A 24,703-nucleotide genomic window follows, 5' to 3' on the forward strand; every position below is an offset into this window, starting at 1 on the left:
TGAGATCCTCATAAAAACATAATATTGATATGACAATTAACAAGTAACCTGTTTGGTCCCATGGACCTTCAGCATAGATGCCTTAAATGTCCTGTGTTTTGCAGGACAATCTCTCACTTCTTTGTTTTGGGCCCGCCAGTAACTCCCTTGCTTCTTTTCCCTTCTTTTCCCTATAGCTGAGACTGGCCAAAACCAGAGTCTGACATAACAAAATGCCAGGTCTTCCCATGCCCATTCCAAAATACCCTAAATCCAGCCTGGACCACCATAATCCCGAACCTGCTTCTATAAATCCAATCCTGTTTTTTATTTATTTATTGTAAATGGTGAACATAGGTAAATCCTAATTCCTCGTATAAGGAATTAACACAGATATTATTTCTAGTTAAACAAATCATTTGCAAACTTTCTGCAACATAAAATTACTCAAACTCTACCTATCAAATTCTCCAAATGTTGCTAGTGACCTGGCTCATTTATGGATGACTCACAGCTAAATCAGATAACTTATGTTACAGGATCTTTCCTTCCTGATACCCCAAGTGACCCCTTCACTCAACAATCTTCATTTAATACACTTCACAAACAGGTCACCAATATATTTATTTATTCTAAGTTAAAAGACTTTTTAAAAATAAATAACCATAATCTATAAGACTAGGGCTGGAATATAAATAAATAAAACCTGTGAGCTGGCTAGATTTTTATTTATTTATTTATTTAATTTTTACAACAGACTAACCTTTTAGAAGTATTTTATAGATGGGAAACATTCTAATATATTTAGGCAGTAGAAGTGATTTTTTTAAGATGGATTTGGGGATTTTTCCACATCTGTATTAGACCTTAAATCACCTAAGACAACCTTAATTCAGATCATTATAAAACCACATTAACCACAGGAAACAACACAGAGTAACTGGATTTTCTAGTCATAGCAACCACTGGTCACTGAGGAATGGAAGGACATATTTACATCTTTAGATGTGTGCGGCCGGTGTACACATACATTTGCACTGGAATGGAAGGCAAAGGATTACAAGACTATTTGCACATACCTTAATTACCCTATTACATTTGCTATTTTTATGGCGTTTCAAAAGGCTGCTGGGCAACAAACATTGGCAGTAAACAGTGAGAGCAATGGAGAGAGGATGCACATTATGCTATGGTAGCAGAACGATTTGATGCAATATGGTGCCAGAAATAGAAAAATACCTATATTTTAAGTATAAAGATTTCATAATGAATAATACATTTTTTTTCCTCTTAACTATTAAAGTTATTGACATCACATGTAATAAAGAGTTACTATGCCCTGAAAAGTATGTAAAAATAAACAAAGCAAAGCTACAAGTTTAAAGGAACACTTTTATGATTCAGATAGATCATGCAGTTTTAAGACACTTTCCAATTTACTTCCATTATCAAATTTTGCACAGTCTTCTTATATACACACTTTCTGGGGAACAAGATCCTACTGAGCATGTGCACAAGGTCACAGGGTATACCTATACTAGTCTGTGATTGACTGATATCTGTCACATGATACAAGGGGCCAAAAATTATAGAAAAAAATAAATTTGTCAGAATAAAATCTACTGCTTATTTGAAATTTAGAGTAGGGGGGGGCGATTTACCAACCCCCGTATTGGCCCCAATGCCTCTAAAGGCTCGCCAGAAACAGGAGTTAAGAAGCAACGGACTTACGACCGCTGCTCCTTAACTCGTCTGCATCCTCTGAGGCAGCGGACATCAATCTGCCTGATCGCATACGACTGTGTTGATTGACACTCCCTGCTAGCGGCCAATTGGCCGCAAATCTGCAGGGGACGGCATTGCACAAGCAGTTCACCAGAACTGCTTGTGCAATGTTAAATGCCGACCGTGTATGCTGTAGGCATTCAGCGATGTTGGGCGGACATGATCGCCACAGCGGATGATGTCCGTCCGACAGTTATTAAATCGGCCCTCATTGTCTTTTTATTATGAACGTGTTAATTATGCAATTCTACTGCATTGAGTGGTCCTTAATTTATCTGAGTGAGTGACACTACGATGAACCTTTGCTTTGTATAATAATCAAGTTTAATCACATTAAAAAAACAGCGGCATTTCCAGAAAATAGTTACAGGTGGAACTTCCTGAAGACCCACCGTTGTTGTAGCTGGGGCCGTGTTGGGAGGGGCTGGGCCACGTGATCAGTGGGCGTGGTCATGGTCAGTTCACATGTTAAATAAAATAAACAAGAATGTGTCCTGTTCCAATAAGAAAAAAAAAACACATTAAAAAGCCTGTGAAACTTCTGTTCCTTATTGTTTTTTAAGTCCTATCATATACATAATTCAGGCAATTTTATCAGTTGAAATTATGGGGCCGATTTATCAAAGCTTTAACTGATAATACGATGGAATCCGCTTGAATCTCGATATATATATTCAACGCAAATTGAATCCACCATAATTAACAAAGTATCAACATTGTCTAATGTTGAAATATGTGACATAATGTACGCTCCCACAATCTCAATCCGATGCAGATCGATGCTTGCGTCATTCCAGATGTTTCTAATTCATTATTTAACCCTCATCCTAATTTATCAAACATTCAACAAGTAGGCTCACGTCTTTTCCACTGCAGCGTACCTATCATTTAAACCGCCACCCTTGAGGCCACGAATGCCATAGAAATCAATGGGAGTCTGAAAACTCAGAAAGGTTATGTTAGATGCTGCAAGAGAATAAAGCTTATTACATATTTATGCAAATTAGAAAGTTGATTACAATTGTATACTCTTTCTAAATCACACAGACAACAAAGACGCATGTTCAGTATCTAAATTATATGTTAAATAATAATATAAATCACATGTAATTTCAAGGGACAGATACATTTCAAAAGTAATTTTAATGATAGGTAATGTCTGTCTGGCAGCAGGACTAGTAGATATAGGGATAAAAATGAAATAAATACATTACATACTATAGCTAACTTCCTTTTTTTGATCAATCTAATTTTACCATGTTTAATGCATGTAATACAAGTCCCACTGCATTTTGCACCAAATTTGATGCAATACTTTGCACCAAATTGGACGCAATACTCAAACTCCTAAACAACCCACAAACTAGTGAAATTCTCCACCACTTTTGATTGGGAAATGCATAATCACATAATTTATGACGTCAGCCAATCTGATTTAAATATACATTATATACTATCAATAACTAATCAAATTGCTCGATACTTGTGTCATTGATCACTCATCAGAACTTGTAACTGCCATTTGTTACATTGTGTATTATACTTTGAAAGCATGTATACGTGAAATTAGTATTAAAGTAAAACATTGATGATGATGATGATATTAGGACACACAGTGTAATATTTTTGACAATGATTTTAAAAATTGATTGATGTTTGATTCAATATAATCTTAAGATGAAAGCTCAAAGGGATAGTCCAACTAACATTAAACGGTCATGAATCAGATACAGCAGAAATTAAAATCACCTCTTTACTGTCATGATATTTTCAGTGTTTTTCTTCCTTCTCTTGAATTTCATTTTCATTAAGAAATGTCATCTTATATTCCAGAGCATTTTGTAACACCTGTGTAGGGGTGGTGTTTCAAAGTAGACTGCATCAGGAAGGGTTACACAGGTGCAGAGAGAAAACTAGCCCAGCTCTTAAAATATCCATTTATTGCAAATAAATACATATGATACCCTGATTACATGGTATATTCGCATATTATTCTGACTCTGAATAATAATATATTTACACTATATACATATAGTGGTATAAAAAAACACAGAGATATGAAAGACAACATTGTTTAGAACAAAATAAAATTTAGGGACATGTAAATATGTTTGGAAAAGATTTCTAACATAACACACACATATATATATATTTATATATATATATATATATATATATATATATATATATATATATATATATAAATATACACACATGTATATATATACATGTATATATATATATATATATATATATATATGTACACAAGTATGTGCAAAGATATATGTACAAATTCTAGCATTAATAATCATTTAAAAAAAAGAAAAAAAACACGAGATAGTCATATCAAGATTTCTAGAAATGCAAATACACATTAATTTATGTGACAATATCATATATCATTTTTTTGTATAACAAATAAATAAAACAATGAGATATTGTTTGTTCAGGTATAAAGCTAGCTATTTCATTAACAGATGAAAAATAAAAGATTAGCTTTAGAGAAATGTGCCTGTTCATGGACAGTAATGATGGTATAAATAAAGTTGGAAGAAACAGAATATCCACAACATCGATGACTGTTATTTATCAACAGTCCAATGCTCATCACGCCAAACTTGACTTTTTAATGAATAAGGGCATTGTATGTAGATTCACGGCAGCGATGGCTGGCAATGGCTGGCGAGCGTATTGACTCCAGCGAATGCACCGAGATTGACGCTTTGATAAATCGGCCCTTTAGTCTGAGTATTGGCTTAGAAAAGGAAGAATTGCATGTAATGTTTCACACATAAATTTTGATTAATTGAAATTGAGGCAACTAATAGTATACAGTAAGTCCCCTACTTACTAACAAGTTCCGTTCCGGGAGCACGTTTGTAAGTCCACTTTGTTTGTAAGTCCAACTGTATTGTAATTTGTGTGAAAAGTATTATAACCCTCACTTTATAATACTTTTCACACAAATTACAGTACAGCGGTGCATAGAAAACAAACAATACTGTAAAGAAAACATTTTTAATCTTACCTTGTATAGTACAACAGCTGGCATACAGGGGTTGGCATGGAGTGAACAGGCAAGTTACTGACTGGAGGAGGGAGACGAGAGATGGGAGATGGTGGAGCTGAAGGATCATTAGCAATAGGAGATGGAGGGCAAGCTGCAATTACAGTAAAGTACACAGCAGCACAACTGCATGTGACAATGTCCGGCAGACACGGAACTAACGTCCGTGATCTGACATGCGTTTGCATCTTTGAAAGTTCGCAACTTGAAGGTTTGTAAGTAGGGGACTTACTGTATTGATCTTAAACTATATTATTTGTTGAAGAGATACCTAGGTAGGTAGGTTTGTGGAGTGCTGCCATTTAGTGCTCTTGAAAATGGAAAACATTTGTGCAAAACTGCTGCCATATAGTGCTCTAGAAAAGTGCACGCTCCTGAGCTTTTTTTCAACAAAAGATACCAAGAGAAAGAAGAAAAATGAATAATAGAAGCAAATTAGTAAGTTAATTAAAAATGCATGCTCTGTCTGAGTCATGAAAGAAAAATGTTGATATTCTTGTAACTTTAATATACTGAAAGGTTTCTTCTATAACATCATCTCTTTCCATTCTCTCACATAAGCTATAACTATTTAGGTCATCAAGTCTATCTTTGTAAGTTTTATTTTTAAGACCATGTACCCTTCTTGAATAGATTTCAGTTTGTTTATATTCTTCATGAGTTATGGTCTCCAGAACTATACCCAATGGGGTATATTTATTAATGTGCGAGCGGACATGATACGATGTAGAGTATCGTGTCCGCTGCACACCGATAAATGCATACACTGTCGGCATTTATCATTGCACCAGCAGTTCTTGTGAACTGCTGGTGCAATGCCGCCCCCTACAGATTCGTGGCCAATCGGCCGCTAGCAGGTGGTGTTAATCAACCCGATCGGGTTGATTTCTGTCCACGGCCTCAGAGCGGCTTCATAACTTCTGGTTTCTGGCGAGCCTGAAGACTCACTGGAAACAAGGGGCATCAAGCTCCATACAGAGCTTGATAAATCGGCCCCAATATCTTTAAAGGGAAATAAAGGCTCTTAATAAATGCATACTTTCCAATTGCTCTTAAAGGGACATAAAAAGCCAAATTTTTTCTTTCATGATTCAGAAAGAGAATACAATTTTAGACAGATTTCTTACTTCTATTATCAAATTGTCTTAGTTTGTTTTGTTTTGGTTTTTTTGTTGTTGAAAAGCAGGGACATAGCTCAGGAGCTTGTGCTTGTCTGGCGCACTATATGGCAAAAGTTTTGCAAGAATGTTATCCGTTTGCAGGAGCGCTATTGCTGTCATATAGTGCTCCGTAAACCTATCTAGGTAGCTCTTTAAAACAGAATATAGTTTAAAGTAAAAATACTATTATTGGCCTCAATTTCAATCCATCAGAATTTAGGTGTGAAACATTACACGCAGTGCCAGTTGATTTTCCTTCTTCCTTTTCTAACCCAATACTAGGACATAATAACAACTTGGATAATTGTTTTTGAACTTTATAAAAACAAACAAACATTTTGCAGTATATTTCCACAAGCAAAAATGCTTTTAGTAAAAGTGATCACTGTCTTTCAATGACGTATGCACATATGTCAGCACTAGGTTGTAGAATGAAGTCTTCCCTGATGCAATATATACCACCACCAGGTCTTGTGGGCAGACATGGAAGCCGACTTATCAAAATGCCGGGCGGACATAATTTGCTGCAGCATCGCTAAATGCCGACAGCGTATAAGCATTTCTGGTGAAATGTTTGTGCAATGCCGCCCCCTGCACATTTGTGGCCAATCGACAGCTAGCAGGGGGTGTCAATCATCCCGATTGTATTGGATTGGGATGATTGCTGTCTGCCACCACAGAGGACAAGTTAAGGAGCAGCAGTCTTATGACTTCTTAAAGGGACATGAAACCCAAAATATTTATTTCATGATTCAGATAGAGAATACAATTTTAAACAACTTTCCAATTTACTTCTATTGTTTAATTTAGATAATATAAGTAAATTAGAAAGTTGTTTAAAATTGTATTCTCTATCTGAATCATGGTAGACATTTTTTAGGTTTTATGTCCCTTTCATTTATGTTTCCGGCGAGCCAGAAACATCGGGGTAGATCGCAGCATCCGCTGCTTGGTAAATCTACCCCATGGTGTTTGAACCCTGATGCTCTAGTCACAGGTAGCTGAAATAGTAATATAATCTACTAGAAGATTTCTAATGGAAGTATATTGCAAAAATGCTTCTATTTAAAATGGAAAGCGCATTTCAATGTTGACCTATCTATCCCTTTAAAAGGCTGCAAAACAATGCATCTTTTGCTATACAGTATATCATCTAAAAACACACATATATATATATATATACATACAGGTAGCCCTCAGTTTACGCTGGGGTTAGGTTCCAGAAGGAATGGTTGTAGATCGAAACCGTTGTAAATTGAAACCCAGTTTATAATGTAAGTCAATGGGAAGTGAGGGAGATAGGTTCCAGGCCCCTCTCAAAATTGTCATAAGTAACATCTAATACATTATTTTTAAAGCTTTGAAATGAAGACTTTAAATGCTAAACAGCATTATAAACCTAATAAAATAATCACACAACACAGACTTCACTTGCACTTTTCTGCAAACAGTTCTTTCTATGCATTCCAATCTGGACTGATTTATAGACAGGAAGATCTTGTTCCTTTGAAATCTGCTCGATAGCTCAGGTCTGGTTAAACTGATTAAAGGGACAGTCTACACTAGAATTTTTATTGCTTTAAAAGATAGGTAATCCCTTTATTACACATTTCCCAGTTTTGCATAACCAACACAGTTATAATAATATACTTTTAACCTCTGTGATTATCTTGTATCTAAGCCTCTGCAAAATGCCCCTTTTTTCAGTTCTTTTGACAGACTTGCAGTCTAACCAATCAGTGCCTGCTCCCAGATTACTTCACATGCACGAGCACAGTGTTATCTATATGAAATATGTGAACTAACACCCTCTAGTGGTGAAAAACTGTTAAAATGCAATCTGAAAGAGGTGGGCTTCAAGGTCTAAGAAATTAGCATATAAACCTCCTAGGTTAAGCTTTCAACTAAGAATACCAAGAGAACAAAGCAAAATTGGTGATAAAAGTAAATTGGAAATTTTTTAAAATTACATGCTCTATCTGAATCATGAAAGTTTATTTTGGCCTAGACTGTCCCTTTAATTTCAGCTTGTTTGGCTTTGCTACAACACAAGCGGACACCTCCACCTACTGGCTATTTTAATAAATGCACTGCTTTTCAATGCTTTTCAATAGCAGTCACATAACTGGAAAAAAAGGTTTTTATTCTGAAATGGCGTAAATTGAACCGTTGTAAAACGAGGGCCGCCTGCATATATATATATATATATATATATATATATATATATATATATATATAAACATATCACAACAATAAAGCTATTTTTGACAAGTTTTGTTCAACTTTGCAATTCATATTTGATATTTTCTTATGCGCTGAATGACTTGTTACACTCAATGTATATTAATTATGAGTCTAAATATACCATGGGCAGAAAGGGCTGAAATACATTCAGTAAAGTATTAGAAAAAAACAAAAACTTATATATGTTATAGGATCACCCACCCCAGAGTTTCAAAGTCTTCTTGTTCCATTTTAGGTCTGAATGTCTATAAAATATTGGCTGTAATCTGATTTTTAAGGCAGCCATGCCCAGATCTTGCAAACTCAGCTCTTCTTGACAAAGTTGTTGCAGATCTGACTGAGAAGGGAAAACATAATTTCTCTTTTTTTCCTGGCCTCATTTCACTAGAACCCACAAGCAAACATATTTTTCAGTATAAATAAGACAGCGTGTCTCGCCAGTTAAAGCAATTCATACATGAATGTAGCGATTTAACTGTGCCAATTACGGTGTGATGCCAGTATTAAGATTTCAGTCACAGCTCTTATTACTTGGTTAATATGTACAAAATGAACTAAGCAGACAGTAAGGGTTTTATCACTACCACTAAATACTTTCCTCTTTAATATAAACAAACCTGAATTGGCCCAGTGATGATGCTTCAATATCAAATATACCAGTTTTTATTTATTTGATAATTATGCTTTTTTGTGTGTGCATCCTGTTCTTAGAAATAAAAGAGTTAGTGTCTCTTCTCTTTGCTATGTTGATGTTTTCTGCATGTTTGAAGATATTTGTTATTTATGTTTCCAACCACACTTACAGGGGTATTAAACAGTGCTCCTTCAGTAAAAAAAATCAATATTTTAAATCCAAGTAAACATAAAAAGAAACAGATTGTGAAAAAACAGCAAACAACTTACTTGTTTTCTTAAAATGAGCATTAGAAATGCTCTGTGTAGCCACTGCCTGCAGCTAGATAAGGGAGCAGACATGTTGGCAAGTTAAGTTGCATTTTGTCTGTTCTGAGCATGGGCAAATTGGACTCCCAGTTTGTCTAGTATTCACTTAATACTAAACCAGCTCATGTTAGGGCTGTGGCAAGAAGTAATGGATACTGCACAATTAAAGTTTAAAAATAAAATGTAAAATCCATTTTAAATGATGAATAATAAATATTGCAATGATTTCTATTACATACAGTATGACCCACTGCTTAGTGATTTTTACTAAAACAATGAAATAGAAGTTTCCCTATTAACTTAGGTCAGTTTGTATCATTTTTAGCTCATTTTCTATCTTTAGTTATGGAGTGCCACCCCAGAAGGAACAGCCAAACCCCCTGTAAAAGCCTGCATCCACCCCTGCGCTATCCATACATACCATTTGGACCACAAATACTCTGTTTTAGCCTTCATTCACATTTTTTTATAATTTTAATGTCTGGAGTTATGAGATAACACTGATGACATCATATGAACATGATCTAAGGTAAGATACCTTAAAGGGACTTACATCATCCTCAGGGCCTCGTTAAAAAAAAAAAATTGGCACCACATGTTAAAGTCAGAATTGTTCATAAGGCATTAGAGATTGTTTTCTGATGGTATATAAATAACTTCAGATCACAGGCAATAAATCATGACTGCACATTCATGTTTAGATCCATGTTAAAATAAGCCCTGCCTGACACTGTAATGTCACTTAGACTAGTAATAGACCACCTTATTGAGACCTATTTTAGCCCTGAAATAGCCATATAGGCAATAGGCTTCCTACAGTATTGGAAGAGTCTGTGTTTAAAGAACTACTAATTACAGAATTCCAGGGGTTTATATAAAACAATGATTATTATTATTCATGGTTTGGTCCTTTAAGGTAAAGAATTTATAACATATTTGTATTAGGGGTGTTAACATACAAATTCCTGGATGTAAGCTCAGACTGTGGGAATTATTGGGATTAGAACTTTGTGTGCAGGTTGGGAATTGGGAGCAGGGTTAGTAATTATGTTAATTCCCTGGATTTCTTGCTCTTAAATAAAGAAAAATTAAAACAATTAAGTATCTCTCTAAATAACTTTTTTTCAGTGCACACTTTGGGATTCATGTTATCTTTCCTGGTAAAATATTTATAAATAAATAAATACATTTTAAGTAATATAACTGCATAGCTCTATACTTTGGCCTAGACACTCATCAGGATACTGAGGGCCTCATTGTAAAGAAGAGATGATAATCAAACATTTATATTTGCAAGAGGTGCATAATACATGAGATCTTGCACATTAAATGACAACCATTAGCAATGATAAAAACAAATGTTTACATCTGTGTAATGGAGCTGTACCTGCAATTTGTGGTTGTGACAAGGGGCGGTTGGCTTTATGAATTCTTCAGTTTTGGAGTTGTGATGCTCCAGTGAGTTTTTTATTTTTACTGTGAGATATTAGTTTATCAAACATGTTTTATTAAATATAGGTCATTGTCCCATTTCATTTTGAGACCATTTTTTGTTCAATGTAGAAAATGGGCAGTAAGAGGGAGAAGTCTGGGCAGTCTAAAGGGAGGAGTTAGGCAGTTACATTGGCTAGGATACGGGGGCTCATTTTGTACAAAAATGGGACACTAATAGGGGGTACAGAAGAACAGAGAGAGAAGGGAATTCTTTATATATAGGATATAGGATTTACACTGCATACATTTGCAAAAATAGAGGTAGGGAAAATACATTAAGAAGGTAAAAAAATAAAATGAGAGTATGTTTTAGGTAATTTTTACAAGTAATGTAAGAAGAATAATAGTTGTACTCTTATGCTAAAGTATATTTATATATTTGTAAAGTTTTTTTTTTCTTTATGTTTGGAAAACAAGTAGTTGAAAGCTAAGAAAAAAGTTTCCTTATGAAACAGCAGGAACGTCTGCAACTCCGACCTCACTTAATTTCCAAAACAGCTTGTGTTTAATCTCCGGGTCATTTACATTTTTAATTTTCTTGGTGGGTATTTTTCTTTCCAGTACAAACCATAATACTTTTCCTTTTTAACATGTTTAAGGTATTGTACGCGTTTGCATTATCTGTATTTTGGCTGGTTAGTGGGAAATTCTTGATGGAATTAAAATAAATAAAACCTCCCGCATGAACCATGTACACATGTTATTTTATATTTTATTAACTAAGAGGGTGCAGTCACATAGACATCTATGATATCTTGCTGGCCATAGAAACTACTCGGAAAAGTCATATTTTTAAAAATGTGGAAAAAAGGAGGGGTCTATACTTGATTACAAACAGTGGCGCATTACAAGTACTATAAATGCATACCAGTGTTTTACTAGCATTTATTTTGAGAATTATTAAAAGGTTTATTCAATGCAGTAGAATTGTATAATTAACAAGGGCATAATAAAAAGACAATGATTTAACACCTAGGGGCCCTTTTATCAAGCTCTGTATGACCGCTGCTCCATAACCTGTCCTCCTGCTCTGAGGAGGTGGACAGAGATTGCATGAAATCCACCCAATTGAATACGATCAGGTTGATTGACACCCTCTGCTAGCGGCCGTTTGGCCGCAAATCTGCAGGGGGCGGCATTGCACCAGCAGTTCACAAGAGGTGCTGGTGCAATGCTGAATGCGGAGAGCATATTGCTCTCCGCATTCAGCGATGTCTGTCGGACATGATCCAGTGATCGTATCATGTCCGACAGACATTTCATAAATAGGCCCCCAACTCTGAATTTCAAATAAGCAGTAGATTTTTTTTGACAATTGTATATTTTCTCCCATCATCCAGCACTCTGTTTCATGTGATCGACATCAGCCAATCACAGACTAGTAAACATATACCTGTGAGCTTGTGCACATGCTCAGTAGGATCTTGTTCTCCAGAAAGTGTAAATATAAAAAGACTCTGCAAAATTTGATAATGGAAGTAAATTGGAAAGTTATTTGACTTTAGTGTTCCTTTAATTTAAGTGTTTTACATAGCAAGCAATTTTAAGCGACCTTTCAATTTACTTCTGTTTTCAAATGTACTTTCTGTCTCTTGATATCCTTTGTTAAAAAGAATACCTTGGTAGGCTCAGGAGAAGCCATGTTATACTACTGGAAGCTAGATAATTATTGGTGGCTACACACATATGCCTCTTGTTATTGGCTCACCAGATGTGTTCAGCTAGTTCCTATCAATGCTTTGCTGCTCTGGAGCTGATTAGAGCTAACTACAGAGCAGTTTATATGTTTAAACAAAGTCTCCTTAGCCCTAGATGGTCAACCCCTATTAAGAGGTTAAATGAATAGGCAAAGGTACACCCCCAGAAAAGCATATGTGTGTATCCTCCAATCAACAGTCGAAGAAGGTCTAACTCTACATGTTGATTGGAGGATACATATATATGCTTTTATAAGTTTAGCATTTGTGCATTGTGGGTGCTTGATTTGCTTTTGTATTTAACTCCATAGAAGTTTATTTGAAAAAAATGTTGTTTAGAATGTCCCTTTGATTATAGTTTTCACTCTGGGAAATGCTATGCAAATTAGCAACATTTCTTATTTTTTACTTCTATTGTCTTGTTTCTTTTTAAAGGAACATCAAATTCACAATTCAGGTAGAGAATACAATTTTAAGCAACTTCCCAATTTACTTCTAGTATCTAATTTGCTTCAGTCTCTTGGAATCCTTTGTGGAATAAGCAGCAATGCACTACTGGGAGCTAGCTGAAAGCCAATGACAAGAGGCATATATATGCAGTCACCAATCAGCAACTACTGAGTCTACCTAGGTATCCATTTCCACAAAGGATATCAAGAGAACAAAACATATTAGAAAATAGAAGTCAATTTGAAAGTTGTTTAAAAACACTAGATCTATCAGAATCCTGAAAGGAAAAAAAAAATGGGTTTTATGTCCCTTTAAATATCTCAGCTCTGTGTTCAAAACCTTCACTTGCCTTCAGTGACCTCAGTACACTTTCACCCTCCCATGTCCATGAACATATGTAGTTGTTATTCACTGTTAGTGATTCTTTCAATTATTCCACTCATCCACTAAGACAAATGTGTGCAACCCCTGTTAAGTATCATGATTTAGACTTATAAATCAATATGCATAGAGGCAAAAATATTTAACTTTGTTGGCAACCCAAGTGGGCTGCAGGACATTGCCCTGAAAAACTTAACAGCCCTACTTGCAAACAAGAGGCTAATGCCATACACAAAAAAAGATGTTTCCACTGACAGATTCCTGTAAATATTTATATTCCATTCAGCCACTTTGCAGGGTTATAGAAGTACACAATAAATATTTTTAAAGCAATCAACAAACTCTTCAACCTATTGATGAGAAGTTCAAACAGTATTACACTTTAAACAGAAAAACAACAATGCTCAAAAATAAATAAATACAAATTAGCTAAAAAAAATGCAGTGTATTTTCCCCATGAATATATTTATTTTACCTAAAAAGTACACATAAAAAAACAACATTGTTATTTAAATGTCTCAACATACGTGTGGATAATTTGCTACCACATGTTCCTGGTGTGAATGTAGGTCAATACTATTAACTCATTCACCAGTTTTCCTACCATAAACACATAGCCAGTTCTAAAGAGGTGATTCATCAAACTTTAAGTGTTAACAAGGCTCTTTTTGGCCATAATTCCCATGGGTCAGGTAGAAGCTTTTAATATTGAAGTTGTGTCCTTGGAGAATTTAAACAGCTTGTGAAACATTTTTTTAAGATCCAATTTAATTGATTAATGACATGCTTTGGGGGAAACTGTTTTGTGAAAAATGCAATCTATTTTCCGGACAATCATAATCTTCATAATCATATACATTTAAATACAGGTACACATATCCAGATCCGGAATTCCAAACCTTATTATGAAATATAAACTTTTTAATTAATATCTACATTTTTTTTAATCAAAAATTACTTTGCCATGCTTGTAAGTTAAAATCCACTCTGTCTGTGTCTTTTAGTTTGTTTATATGTTTTCTAGAATGCAAATAATAGCCTATATTTATTTAAAACAACAAATATTACCTTTCCGAGTACAGTATTGTACTATTTTTCTGATGGTACTATATATACAAAAGTATTGAGTGTTCTAACTACATTTAGGTTGCAGGTATAGGCTGTGTTATGACATGTAATTATTTCTTAAATTACACAGGAAATTGTTTTTTACACTTAGTCCCATTCCTTCTCCTAACTGTCCCATTTTACAGATGCAAATATTCCAAAATCCAAACTTTTCCTGTCCTAAGCAGTTTGGATAAAGGATTTTCTACCTGTACACAGTTCATTGCTTTTTTTTTGCTGTATAAAATGTAAAAAGCAAGCTACTCTTTTTCATTTGAGTTGCTAAAGAGTTTATCCATACACAAATCAGAAGGTTTTTATGCCGACCCTATAAAAACAATATGGATCAGCCATTCAACATAATGCAGCCACTTTTATAAGTTGAGTTATTTATAGAGATAGAAAGGTCAAAATTAAAATGTGCACGGCTGGATTTCAATTTGAAGTAGAAGCATTTTTGCAATATACTTCCATTAGCAAAAATGCTTCTAGTAAAAGTTATTACTGTTTTTCCAGCGGCATATGCACATATGCTATGAGCACCAGTGCTCAGACATGCACCTATGCACATTCCAATTTTGACCTTTCTATCCCTTTAAGTCATGTGCAATTTTTAAACAAATAAATAAACTTTCATGATTCAGGTAGCGCGTACAACTAAACAAAAAAATATCCAACTTTTCTTCTATTATCAAACTTACTCTCAGGGATAAATATATCAAGGCTGAAATCTGTCCGTCCGCAATCACCATTTAGAATCGCTGTCTTGTGCAATCCTGCCTCTGCTATGCTCTCGCACAACCAATTATGCAATAGTAGGGCCTGGCAATCACCCCAAACTCATTTGTTCAGGGTGATTTATCTCAGCCACCCCAGAAGGTGGCGGAATTTGTGGCTGTAGGCTTTCTTGTACACGTCTGCAACGCAATGTCTCAAAAGCTGTGAATGCAACTCAATAAATGTATTCTTTCTATGAGAGTATACTGTGGTAGGCTTAGAAGTGTGCATATGTCTTAAGCACTTTCTGACAGTACTGTGGGGGAACAACTCTTGGTGTAGCAAGTCCAGTGGCACCAGGGCCCAAGTGTTGGGGGGCCATAGCAGCCAGTATGTCCATAGATGTGTGCCTAGGTGATCATTATCTGTGTATAGATACTCATCATCATTATACTGCACAGCATACCCATCAGTGTATAGATACTCACATTATACAGTGCAGTTTGATCACTATTAGTGTATAGATATTTCTTCATTATACAGCACAGCATATTTATCATACTCATCATAGTTATACAGAGCAGTGTACTCATTATGTTATAGTGTATGGAAACTCACATCATTATACAGCACAATGTGCTCACTGCCAGTGTATAAATACTTAGTATCATTATTAAGAGCAGCATATTCATTATCAGTGTATGTACGGAATATGTTGTTGCCATACAAATAAATAATAATAAATAAAAAAAAACTCAAAATCGTTACACAGAGAATCACGTATATTATTACTATTGTTTATTATTGAATTAACTTTGAGGAGGATGGGGAAAAAATTGCACTTTGGCCCTCTTTTGAATAGGTCTGCTACTGTGACAGCAATGTTCGCAACAATGTTAAATTGTTAGAATTGTGTTAGAACACTATCAGGTACTACTGTGTACATGACTTACTAATATCATTCTGCATCTGACTGTATAGCTGCTTTGATTGCTGTATGTCATGCATTTCCCTTTAGCAAAGTTCTGTGGGCAAATATAAACACTTTTTTTTACCATATATGTAATTACAATTTTAATCGAGTATCCCTTTAAGGAGAACCTGATAATGTTCCAAAAAGCGTAGTATTGGAGTTCCTGTGCCTTCACATGAGACAAAGGTTACCCAGCAGATTTCAGGAAGTGCAGCGCTGTGGGAATAGGGGGAGAAAAAGAATGACCAAATGCTAAATATGAGAAAGGAGACACCCTTTATAACTTGTCTGCTGTAAAATACCTGCAGTGCTGATAAACACCAATATTATTCCAATATAAAAAGCAAAAAACAATTATCCAACATGAAAACGTTATTACTGCCTCTAGAACATAACATAAACAAAGCATATTTCACAGTAATAGATTCCTTTTAAAAGAACTGCACCCCCATTTATCTCAGCTGTGTTCTTGTCTTTAAATACTCCCACTCTGCTCTGCCCACATCATATGCCATTCATTGGCTTCTATTAACTTGTGCCGCTCCTGCAAAGCACAATATTTCTGTACTGCACATTCTACATGGAATTCACTTTCATTGCCAGATTTTACCTAAATTCCAGAACATTAATTGCTTCTGGAAAATGATTTTTTCCCCCACAAAGAAGCCTATGACATGTTGTTTAAATTAAAAACTTTTAGGTAGAAAGTCCCATATTGCACAACTATTAGAGTAACTATACATTTACAAGTATACAAGCTTTCGAGAGGTTCCTCCCTTCGTCAGGTCTGAAGCAATACTAATCAATACAATGGAACTTACAAATTATATCTTGAAACACAGGATGGGTAAAAGAACAGAAAGTATTACAGAGGTCTGAGTACAGGCAAAAGAGGGGGACTGAGGTGAAAGGCGTAACGAATCTGACAATAGCCAGTGGAAAAAAAAAACAGACAGGGTACAGATATAACTTTACAAAGAACATGCACGAACATAAGGTTATATATCTACATGGTATAAAGAGGTGTATTTATGTATGTAGGGAGGGAATATAATAGACAGCTGCACGTATACTGCACACATACATGTATATATGCATGCTTCTGAGTATGCACACTGAAGGTAGATAAAAAAGGCACAGGTGTGGACATACGCTTACCTATGTACCTATGTATATAGAGTGGGGAATACTAATGTGAAAAGTATATTACAAAAAATGTACTAATGTATCAAGAACCCAGAGTCTGCATTTAGTCCAGTCTTTGAAGTACATTAAAGTGTTGAGGTGCATTATCATTTTCATTTCAAATGTTTTTCTTTCCATAGTATTGGAGGTATCATTGTATTCTTGGACCAAGGCTGCACATTATATCAGTGCTATTCCTTGAGCCGGCCAGATAAAGTAAACTTGAGTATTTGTATACCCAGGATCCACAAGAACCATGAGTGATTTTTTAAATAGTCTTTACTGGTATTTTCCGAGAGATTAAAAGATACAAGCGGGGAAAATATTTGGTATGAAATGAAACATACAATGTGCAGAGAAGATTACCCACAATTAGTACTAAATGTCAAACAGATATAACCTAGATAGCATCATGTTAAATAAGCACCAATGCTATAAACATACATAAATAGTGCAATACTCCCCAAACATTAAAGGGATATGAAACCCACATTTTTTCATTCATGATTCAGATAGAGCATGCAAATTTAAGCAACTTTCTAATTTACTCCTATTATCAAATTTTCTTCATTATATTGGTATCTTGATTTGAAAAAGCAGCATTTTAGGTTCAGAACCCAGGGTAGTGCTTGCTGATTGGTGGCTACATTTAGCATATATGAAATAATGCGACATTAGAAATGATAGTACTGATAATCACATAGGACAGGGTTAGGGTTAACATTAGAGTAGGGTTAAACTTTTCTTTATGGTGTCCTGAAAAAAAAAAAAATTTCTAGAATATTGCAGGTTGCAATATTGCTACAGTTAGTTTTGTAATAGGATTGAACATTTCACCCAAAAGCACCGCAGAATTGTTACCTGCTTTCGAATGTCACCACGGTAAACAATAGTGTTTCAGACTACAGTTGGGGGTTATGCTGATTAAAGAGTTAACTGGAGAATCACAAGGTCAAAACTTTAGTATGCTCAGCATTTTCTTTTCAACATTATGCTGACAGAAATAATTTGTATGCAGCAATATGTTTCCTATGTGACAGCCTGGAATTGTGTTCCAACGGTTTCTCTACAACAGTGATTTGCAACCTTTTTTTTGCCGTGGCACACTTTTTTTACATTGAAAAATCCTGTGGCACACCACCATGCCAAAATTTTACAAAATCACACATTGTAGCCTAATACAGGAAATATATACAGTGTGTGTGTATATATATATATATATATATATATATATATATATACATATAAAAAAAATAAGATCCAGCACTCACTCTTGTATAAAATGCTGCCGGGGTGCACCTCAAATCTTTCTAATGTAAACAAATTCAATCCGGAAGGCACTCTCCATTGTAAACGTACTCTTTAATCAAGTGGTGATTAAAGAGTACGTTTACAACGGAGAGTGCCTTCCGGATTGAATTTGTTTTATATATATATACACTGTACTGTGCTGTCATGCCATGCCTCCTACAAACTATACATGACATATTGACATTCATTCACAAACAATCATAATGATTGTCTGTGAATGAATGTCAATGTCATGGTTGTAAATGATGCCTGATGAGCCTGTCACATCCTAATATTTCAAAATTTGAAAGAGGGACACCCCCGCACTGTTGTCAGTCTACCGCGGCACACCTGAGGATCTCTCACGGCACACTGGTTGAAAAACACTGCTCTACAATAATCAGGGTAAAAAGTGACAGCAGAGACAGGTTTACCAATGTATTGCAGCAAAATAGTTAAACCTACACTTATTTATGGTAACCAATGGGTTAACCAGCCCTATGTAATAGTTTGATCACTATAGTTTTAGTACCAACATGATAAAAGCAGTGATGGTGCACCAGCATTTTAACAGTACAGTAAAAAGATTTAGGTTTTGCTACTACATCTGAAGAAGAGACCCCTGAAAATCTTAAAGGGACATGTTACACACTTTCTAAATCACTTGAAAGTGATGCAGCATAACTGTAAAAATCTGACTAGAAAAAAATCATATCAACATTTCTAAGGAATAAGGAGTGTTTTGTGAGCAGTTATCCTTCATCTACCATTTTTAATGTCACTACCAGTGCTGAGTTCACACAGTGCTTTACTGTGTTCTTGTGATATTGTACCATTCTCTTATGAGAGTTCATAGTAAACTCCCTTCAAACATCAAACTAAAGTGTCTGTGCCGGCACATGCTGGATACACAATGCCTTGCAAATTCGGTGACAAACATCTAATCAAGTCCATTTACAATAGGATGTGGGTACTAAGGACATTTTGAGGTAGAATATGCTCCATTTTACATAAAGATGCTTCTAATGTGATATTTTCTAATCAACTTAAAGGGACACTGAACCTAAAAAAAAATATTTCTTGATTCAGACAGAGCATGCAATTTTAATCTTTCCAATTTACTCCTATTATCAACTTTTCTTCATTCTCTTGGTATCTTTATTTGAAAAGCAAGAATGTAAGTTTAGATGCCGGCCCATTTTTGGTGAACAACCTGGGTTGTGCTTGCTGATTGGTGGACAAATTCAACAACCAATTAACAAGTGCTGCCCAGGGTCTGAGCCAAAAAATTGCTTAGATGCCTTCTTTTTCAAATAAAGATAGCAAGAGAACAAAGAAAAATTGATAAAATTAGTAAATTAGAAAGTTGCTTAAAATTGCATGCTCTATCTAAATCACAAAATAAAAAATGTGGGTTCAGTGTCCCTTTAATACAGATTTGCTGCACTTTAAGTGATTCTGCATTTGGATAACATGTCCATTTAAACAGTCTTCTGCTGTATGAGTATTCTGTTCCAATAAAGTATATCACAAAATACTTGGAATGATAATGTTTCTGGGATAAGTACCACAACCAATTATCTACTAAGTGAAGGAGCATTGAATCATAAACAACAGACATAAATAATAAAGGGACAGTCAACAATAAAATTGTTATTGTATAAAAAGATAAATAACACATTTACTACCCATTCCCCAGCTTTGCACAACCAATATTGTTATATTAATATACTTTATAACATTTAAACCTCTAAATGTCTGCCTGTTTCTAAGCCACTACAGACAGCTTCTTATCACATGCTTTTTTATTAGCTTTCAACAACAGGAGACTGCTAGTTCATGTGGGCCATATAGATTACATTGTGCTCACGCTCGTGGAGTTATTTAAGGGTCAGCTCAACACAGCACTAATTGGCTACAATGCAAGTCAATAAATAATAACTAAAAGTCATGTGATCAGGGGGCTGTCAGAAGATGCTTAGATACAAGGTAATCACAGAGGTAAAAAGTATATTAATATAACTGTGTTGGTTATGCAAAACTGGAAAAGGGGTAATAAAGGGATTATCTATGTTTTAAAACAATAAAAAATCTGGTGTAGACTGTACTTTCCAAGCTTTAGTTTAAATTTACATTTTAGCACAGTTGTGGGTAGAGGTTTGTCTGTTTACGTTTGATACTTTTGCAAGCCATTCCAATGCGAGATGTTTTCTATTAATGTCAAATGCTATCATCAGAATGCCCTGCTCCACACCCATAAAAACAGCAGTTGTCATTTATCCAGCACTTGTGTCAGCCATACGTTATGCATCAGATGTAGGCTGAGCCAGCGCTGAGAAATCCAATGGAATGAAGGATCATGATTCTCAAATTGAACAGCAGCCAAAAAGCCATCAAAGCAGCAGACAACTGTGCAAGGACAGCCAACCGAGCTGTACTATTTACAATGCAGCATCTGTCCTATGCCAACATGCATCTATATATATGCAGATATTTCTGTCAATGTACCATCTGTATCCTTTTTGTGTGATTATGATTGTTTTATATCAACTTTTTTATTTATATTTTTACATCCAAAACTGTTAGCAAGTAATTAAAGGGATATGAAACCTAATAGAGCATGCCATTTTAAACAACTTTCTAATTTACTTCTGTTATCATATTTTCTTCGTTCTCTTAGTATCGTTTACTGAAAAGCAGGGACGTATGCTTAGGAGCCAGCCCATTTGTGGAGCACTATATGGCAGCAATGTTGCCACAATGTTATCCATTTGCAAGATCACTAGATGGCATTAGTATTTCCTGCTATGTAGTGCTCCGGATGCCTACTTAGGTATCTCTTCAACACAGAAAATCATGGGAACAGACACCCAATACTGACATATACAGTACTTATAATTTAACATCTCAAAAACAAATAAAGACTGTTTTAAAAGTCATATTAGATAGCAGCTAATCTATTGGAAAAGATACATGAAGGTTAGTCCATGACCTTTTAACAACCCTCTTTAGATTATAAATATATATATATTTTTTTTTTTAATAAATCTTTATTTTTGTTTACACTGTTATTTTGAAAGAAAGGCAGTGAATTAAAAAAATAATGTGAATAATAAATGCTCAAATATTTGTTGAAACACATTAAGGGACATTCTAGCATAAAAAATAAAATACTTTATTTTGTTATGGAATATTATTTTAAATTGAATGCACTTCTTTTACTATGGGTTTAACACATTCAAAATGGTTATATTAGTAGCCAAAACTGCATTCCTAAAGTACCCCATTCCTGAGTCAGATGAGTATACAGCCAGTGAGTGGGATATACATATGTAAAAGTACCCCATTCCTGAGTCAGATGAGTATACAGCCAGTGAGTGGGATATACATATGTAAAAGTACCCCATTCCTGAGTCAGATGAGTATACAGCCAGTGAGTGGGATATACATATGTAAAAGTACCCCATTCCTGAGTCAGATGAGTATACAGCCAGTGAGTGGGATATACATATGTAAAAGTACCCCATTCCTGAGTCAGATGAGTATACAGCCAGTGAGTGGGATATACATATGTAAAAGTACCCCATTCCTGAGTCAGATGAGTATACAGCCAGTGAGTGGGATATACATATGTAAAAGTACCCCATTCCTGAGTCAGATGAGTATACAGCCAGTGAGTGGGATATACATATGTAAAAGTACCCCATTCCTGAGTCAGATGAGTATACAGCCAGTGAGTGGGATATACATATGTAAAAGTACCCCATTCCTGAGTCAGATGAGTATACAGCCAGTGAGTGGGATATACATATGTAAAAGTACCCCATTCCTGAGTCAGATGAGTATACAGCCAGTGAGTGGGATATACATATGTAAAAGTACCCCATTTCTGAGTCAGATGAGTATACAGCCAGCGAGTAGGATATACACAATGTATACCTGCTTCTCATTTGCACACCAGCTATATCCTCATCACGAGAGGTGCAGGAACACAACTTTGATAACTACTAAGGTTACAGAATTTGACTTCCATGGAGCAGGGGACCAGCACAATTTTTACAGCAAATAGTACAGACGCTCATAGAGCAGCCAGCATTTACAAATGACAGATAACATCTCAAATAATTTATATATTGTAACCCTTTTGTCTGTCTTTACATATTAAGTATGAGAATTATAAAATGCCTTATCACACACAAACACATCTGCATCTATTCCATGGTTATAAATATAAACCACAACTCCCTTATGCTTGTACAAAGCATGCAATCTGTTGCCAGGATACGGTAAACCTCAATGTGAAGGAATGCCCCTTCCCAATAAGTCAGTATATACCCAACACTTGAACTCATGATTCATTTATTACAAATAATTACATGGCAGTTTAAAATGCATGTTACTAATTGACCTTTAACCCCTTGTATACTATGGAAAGTTGCATCCCTCTCTTGCAGGCAAGGGGTTAATCTTATGAGTACCAAATCTTCCGTAGCTCTTTCAGAGACACTCAAAAGAATTGGCCATCAGATTGCTCAACCAGTGGGTCTTTAAGAGCAAACTTTAATACACTAACTGCGACATTAAACTGGACCCTAGCCATCAATGTCTGTGTTTTTTTCAACTCTATTGTTCTTTGAAATAACATCACTTTCATTTTTTTTTTTTACTAAATTCCAATACTTGCTTCAAAATAATGCCCAACTATGTTGTTTTGTGTATATGTGTAAATGTATAACCCCTGACCCCTGTATGTATTTTCATCAGTTTCAATCTATTAGATGAGAGTGCATTCACCTTACTTAAATGGACATATAAGTTAATATATTTATATACATCTATATTGCTAGAGCGAGTCCAGCTGCTGGCACTGATTGGCAGAACTGTCAGTATTGTATTGTTTTGCTTTGGACTCTTAGGAATCTGAAGCACACAGCATACACTTCTCTTTAGTCTTGATTTTAAAACTATGCACAATGTTGATTAGAGAAGACAGAAAACGATCTTTTTAGTTCAGTTCATAATATTTTTGACATGTATGTCCCTTTAAGTGAATTTGTGATATTGTAGCAAGACAGATGCAGGAAGCTACATAAACACCACATATAACACAAGGTAACAAACTACTGCTTTGTATAAACAAAAATACAAGGAAAACAACATCATTTAAAATATAAATCTACAAAAAATATCTGTAACTAAGATAATAGACACATAGACAGACTTACCTTTAACTTCTGCTGTTATCCTTATGCAGACATCCCAAAACTGGATTAAGCCTTTTCCTGTTTCTTCTCTGTCTTTTCTGAATTTTCTCCTGAGTGAAGCAAAATTTCTCAAACGCTGGAATGTTTCACAATCTTTTCCATTGGCTTTAATAGGGAGACAGCCAGGAATAGTGAAACAAACTGAGAGTTTTGCCAACGTTTTAACAGAACTAGTTCAGAAGTTTGGCTTGTGATTGCACAATTAACAAATCAGCATCTTCAGTCTCAGTTGTAAACTTTATTTATTTTGTATATCACACCAGGAAAAGGAGAGAAAAAACAAGGAATCTGAAGTATGAAGAAAATTGGTACCCTGCTGTTAATAAAAATGCTTTGTAAAGTTTTTTGTACTCAGTTTGAAATCAATAAAGTTTTCTTTTAAAAATATACTTAATGATTATTGCAGAGGGATGAAATTAAATTTTTCCTCTATCAAAACAAATATTTAGAAATTCAGAAGACTACAAAAGTTGCTTCCTTCAGTTTGTCCTGTTGCTTCTCTGTTTCTCAAAATTTCCCTTTCTTTTTTTACAGTGTTCCTCCCCCTCTGCTTTCTCTGTCTTGTGTGTGAGTCTGACTGAGAGGCTGTTTTCAATTCTGCCTGATTTTCCCTGTGTGTTTTTTTTCTCTCCCTCTATTTTCTCTCTCAGGATATGAGAAGATGTTTAGAAAATCTACCACTATTGCCAGGTGCTGAGTCATGGTTTTATTAACGATAGCCCCTTTTTTTTAAACTGAGTGACCAGTTGGCTTTATAACAACAGCAAAGTATTTTTGGTGTCCCTTGTACAAGTTGAAAAAAAAAGCTACCACAAGCTGAATCATCATTACACAGAAAATAGTAATATTAGACACACCACAATAAAAAGTATATTTCCTCTGTTGTTGCAATTACTACATGTTAACAAATGCACCGGAATTATTATGGGGTAGTTGTCACTTGCAAAGAACAGAAGGTCATTGTGAAT

General features: G+C 35.1%; 1 protein-coding gene across 1 annotated transcript in view; it reads right to left on the minus strand.

The window, feature by feature from the left end:
- PDGFRB (platelet derived growth factor receptor beta) overlaps positions 1-24,329 on the minus strand; it is a 247,002-nt gene extending 222,673 nt beyond the window's left edge. The window contains exon 1 of the mRNA XM_053718652.1: positions 23,697-24,329. The gene's annotated coding sequence lies outside the window, so the exon portion shown is untranslated. The remainder of the gene's footprint in view (positions 1-23,696) is intronic.
- Positions 24,330-24,703: the final 374 nt, after the last annotated feature.

Source organism: Bombina bombina, chromosome 6 (assembly GCF_027579735.1).
Source record: "Bombina bombina isolate aBomBom1 chromosome 6, aBomBom1.pri, whole genome shotgun sequence".
Classification (NCBI taxonomy): domain Eukaryota; kingdom Metazoa; phylum Chordata; class Amphibia; order Anura; family Bombinatoridae; genus Bombina; species Bombina bombina.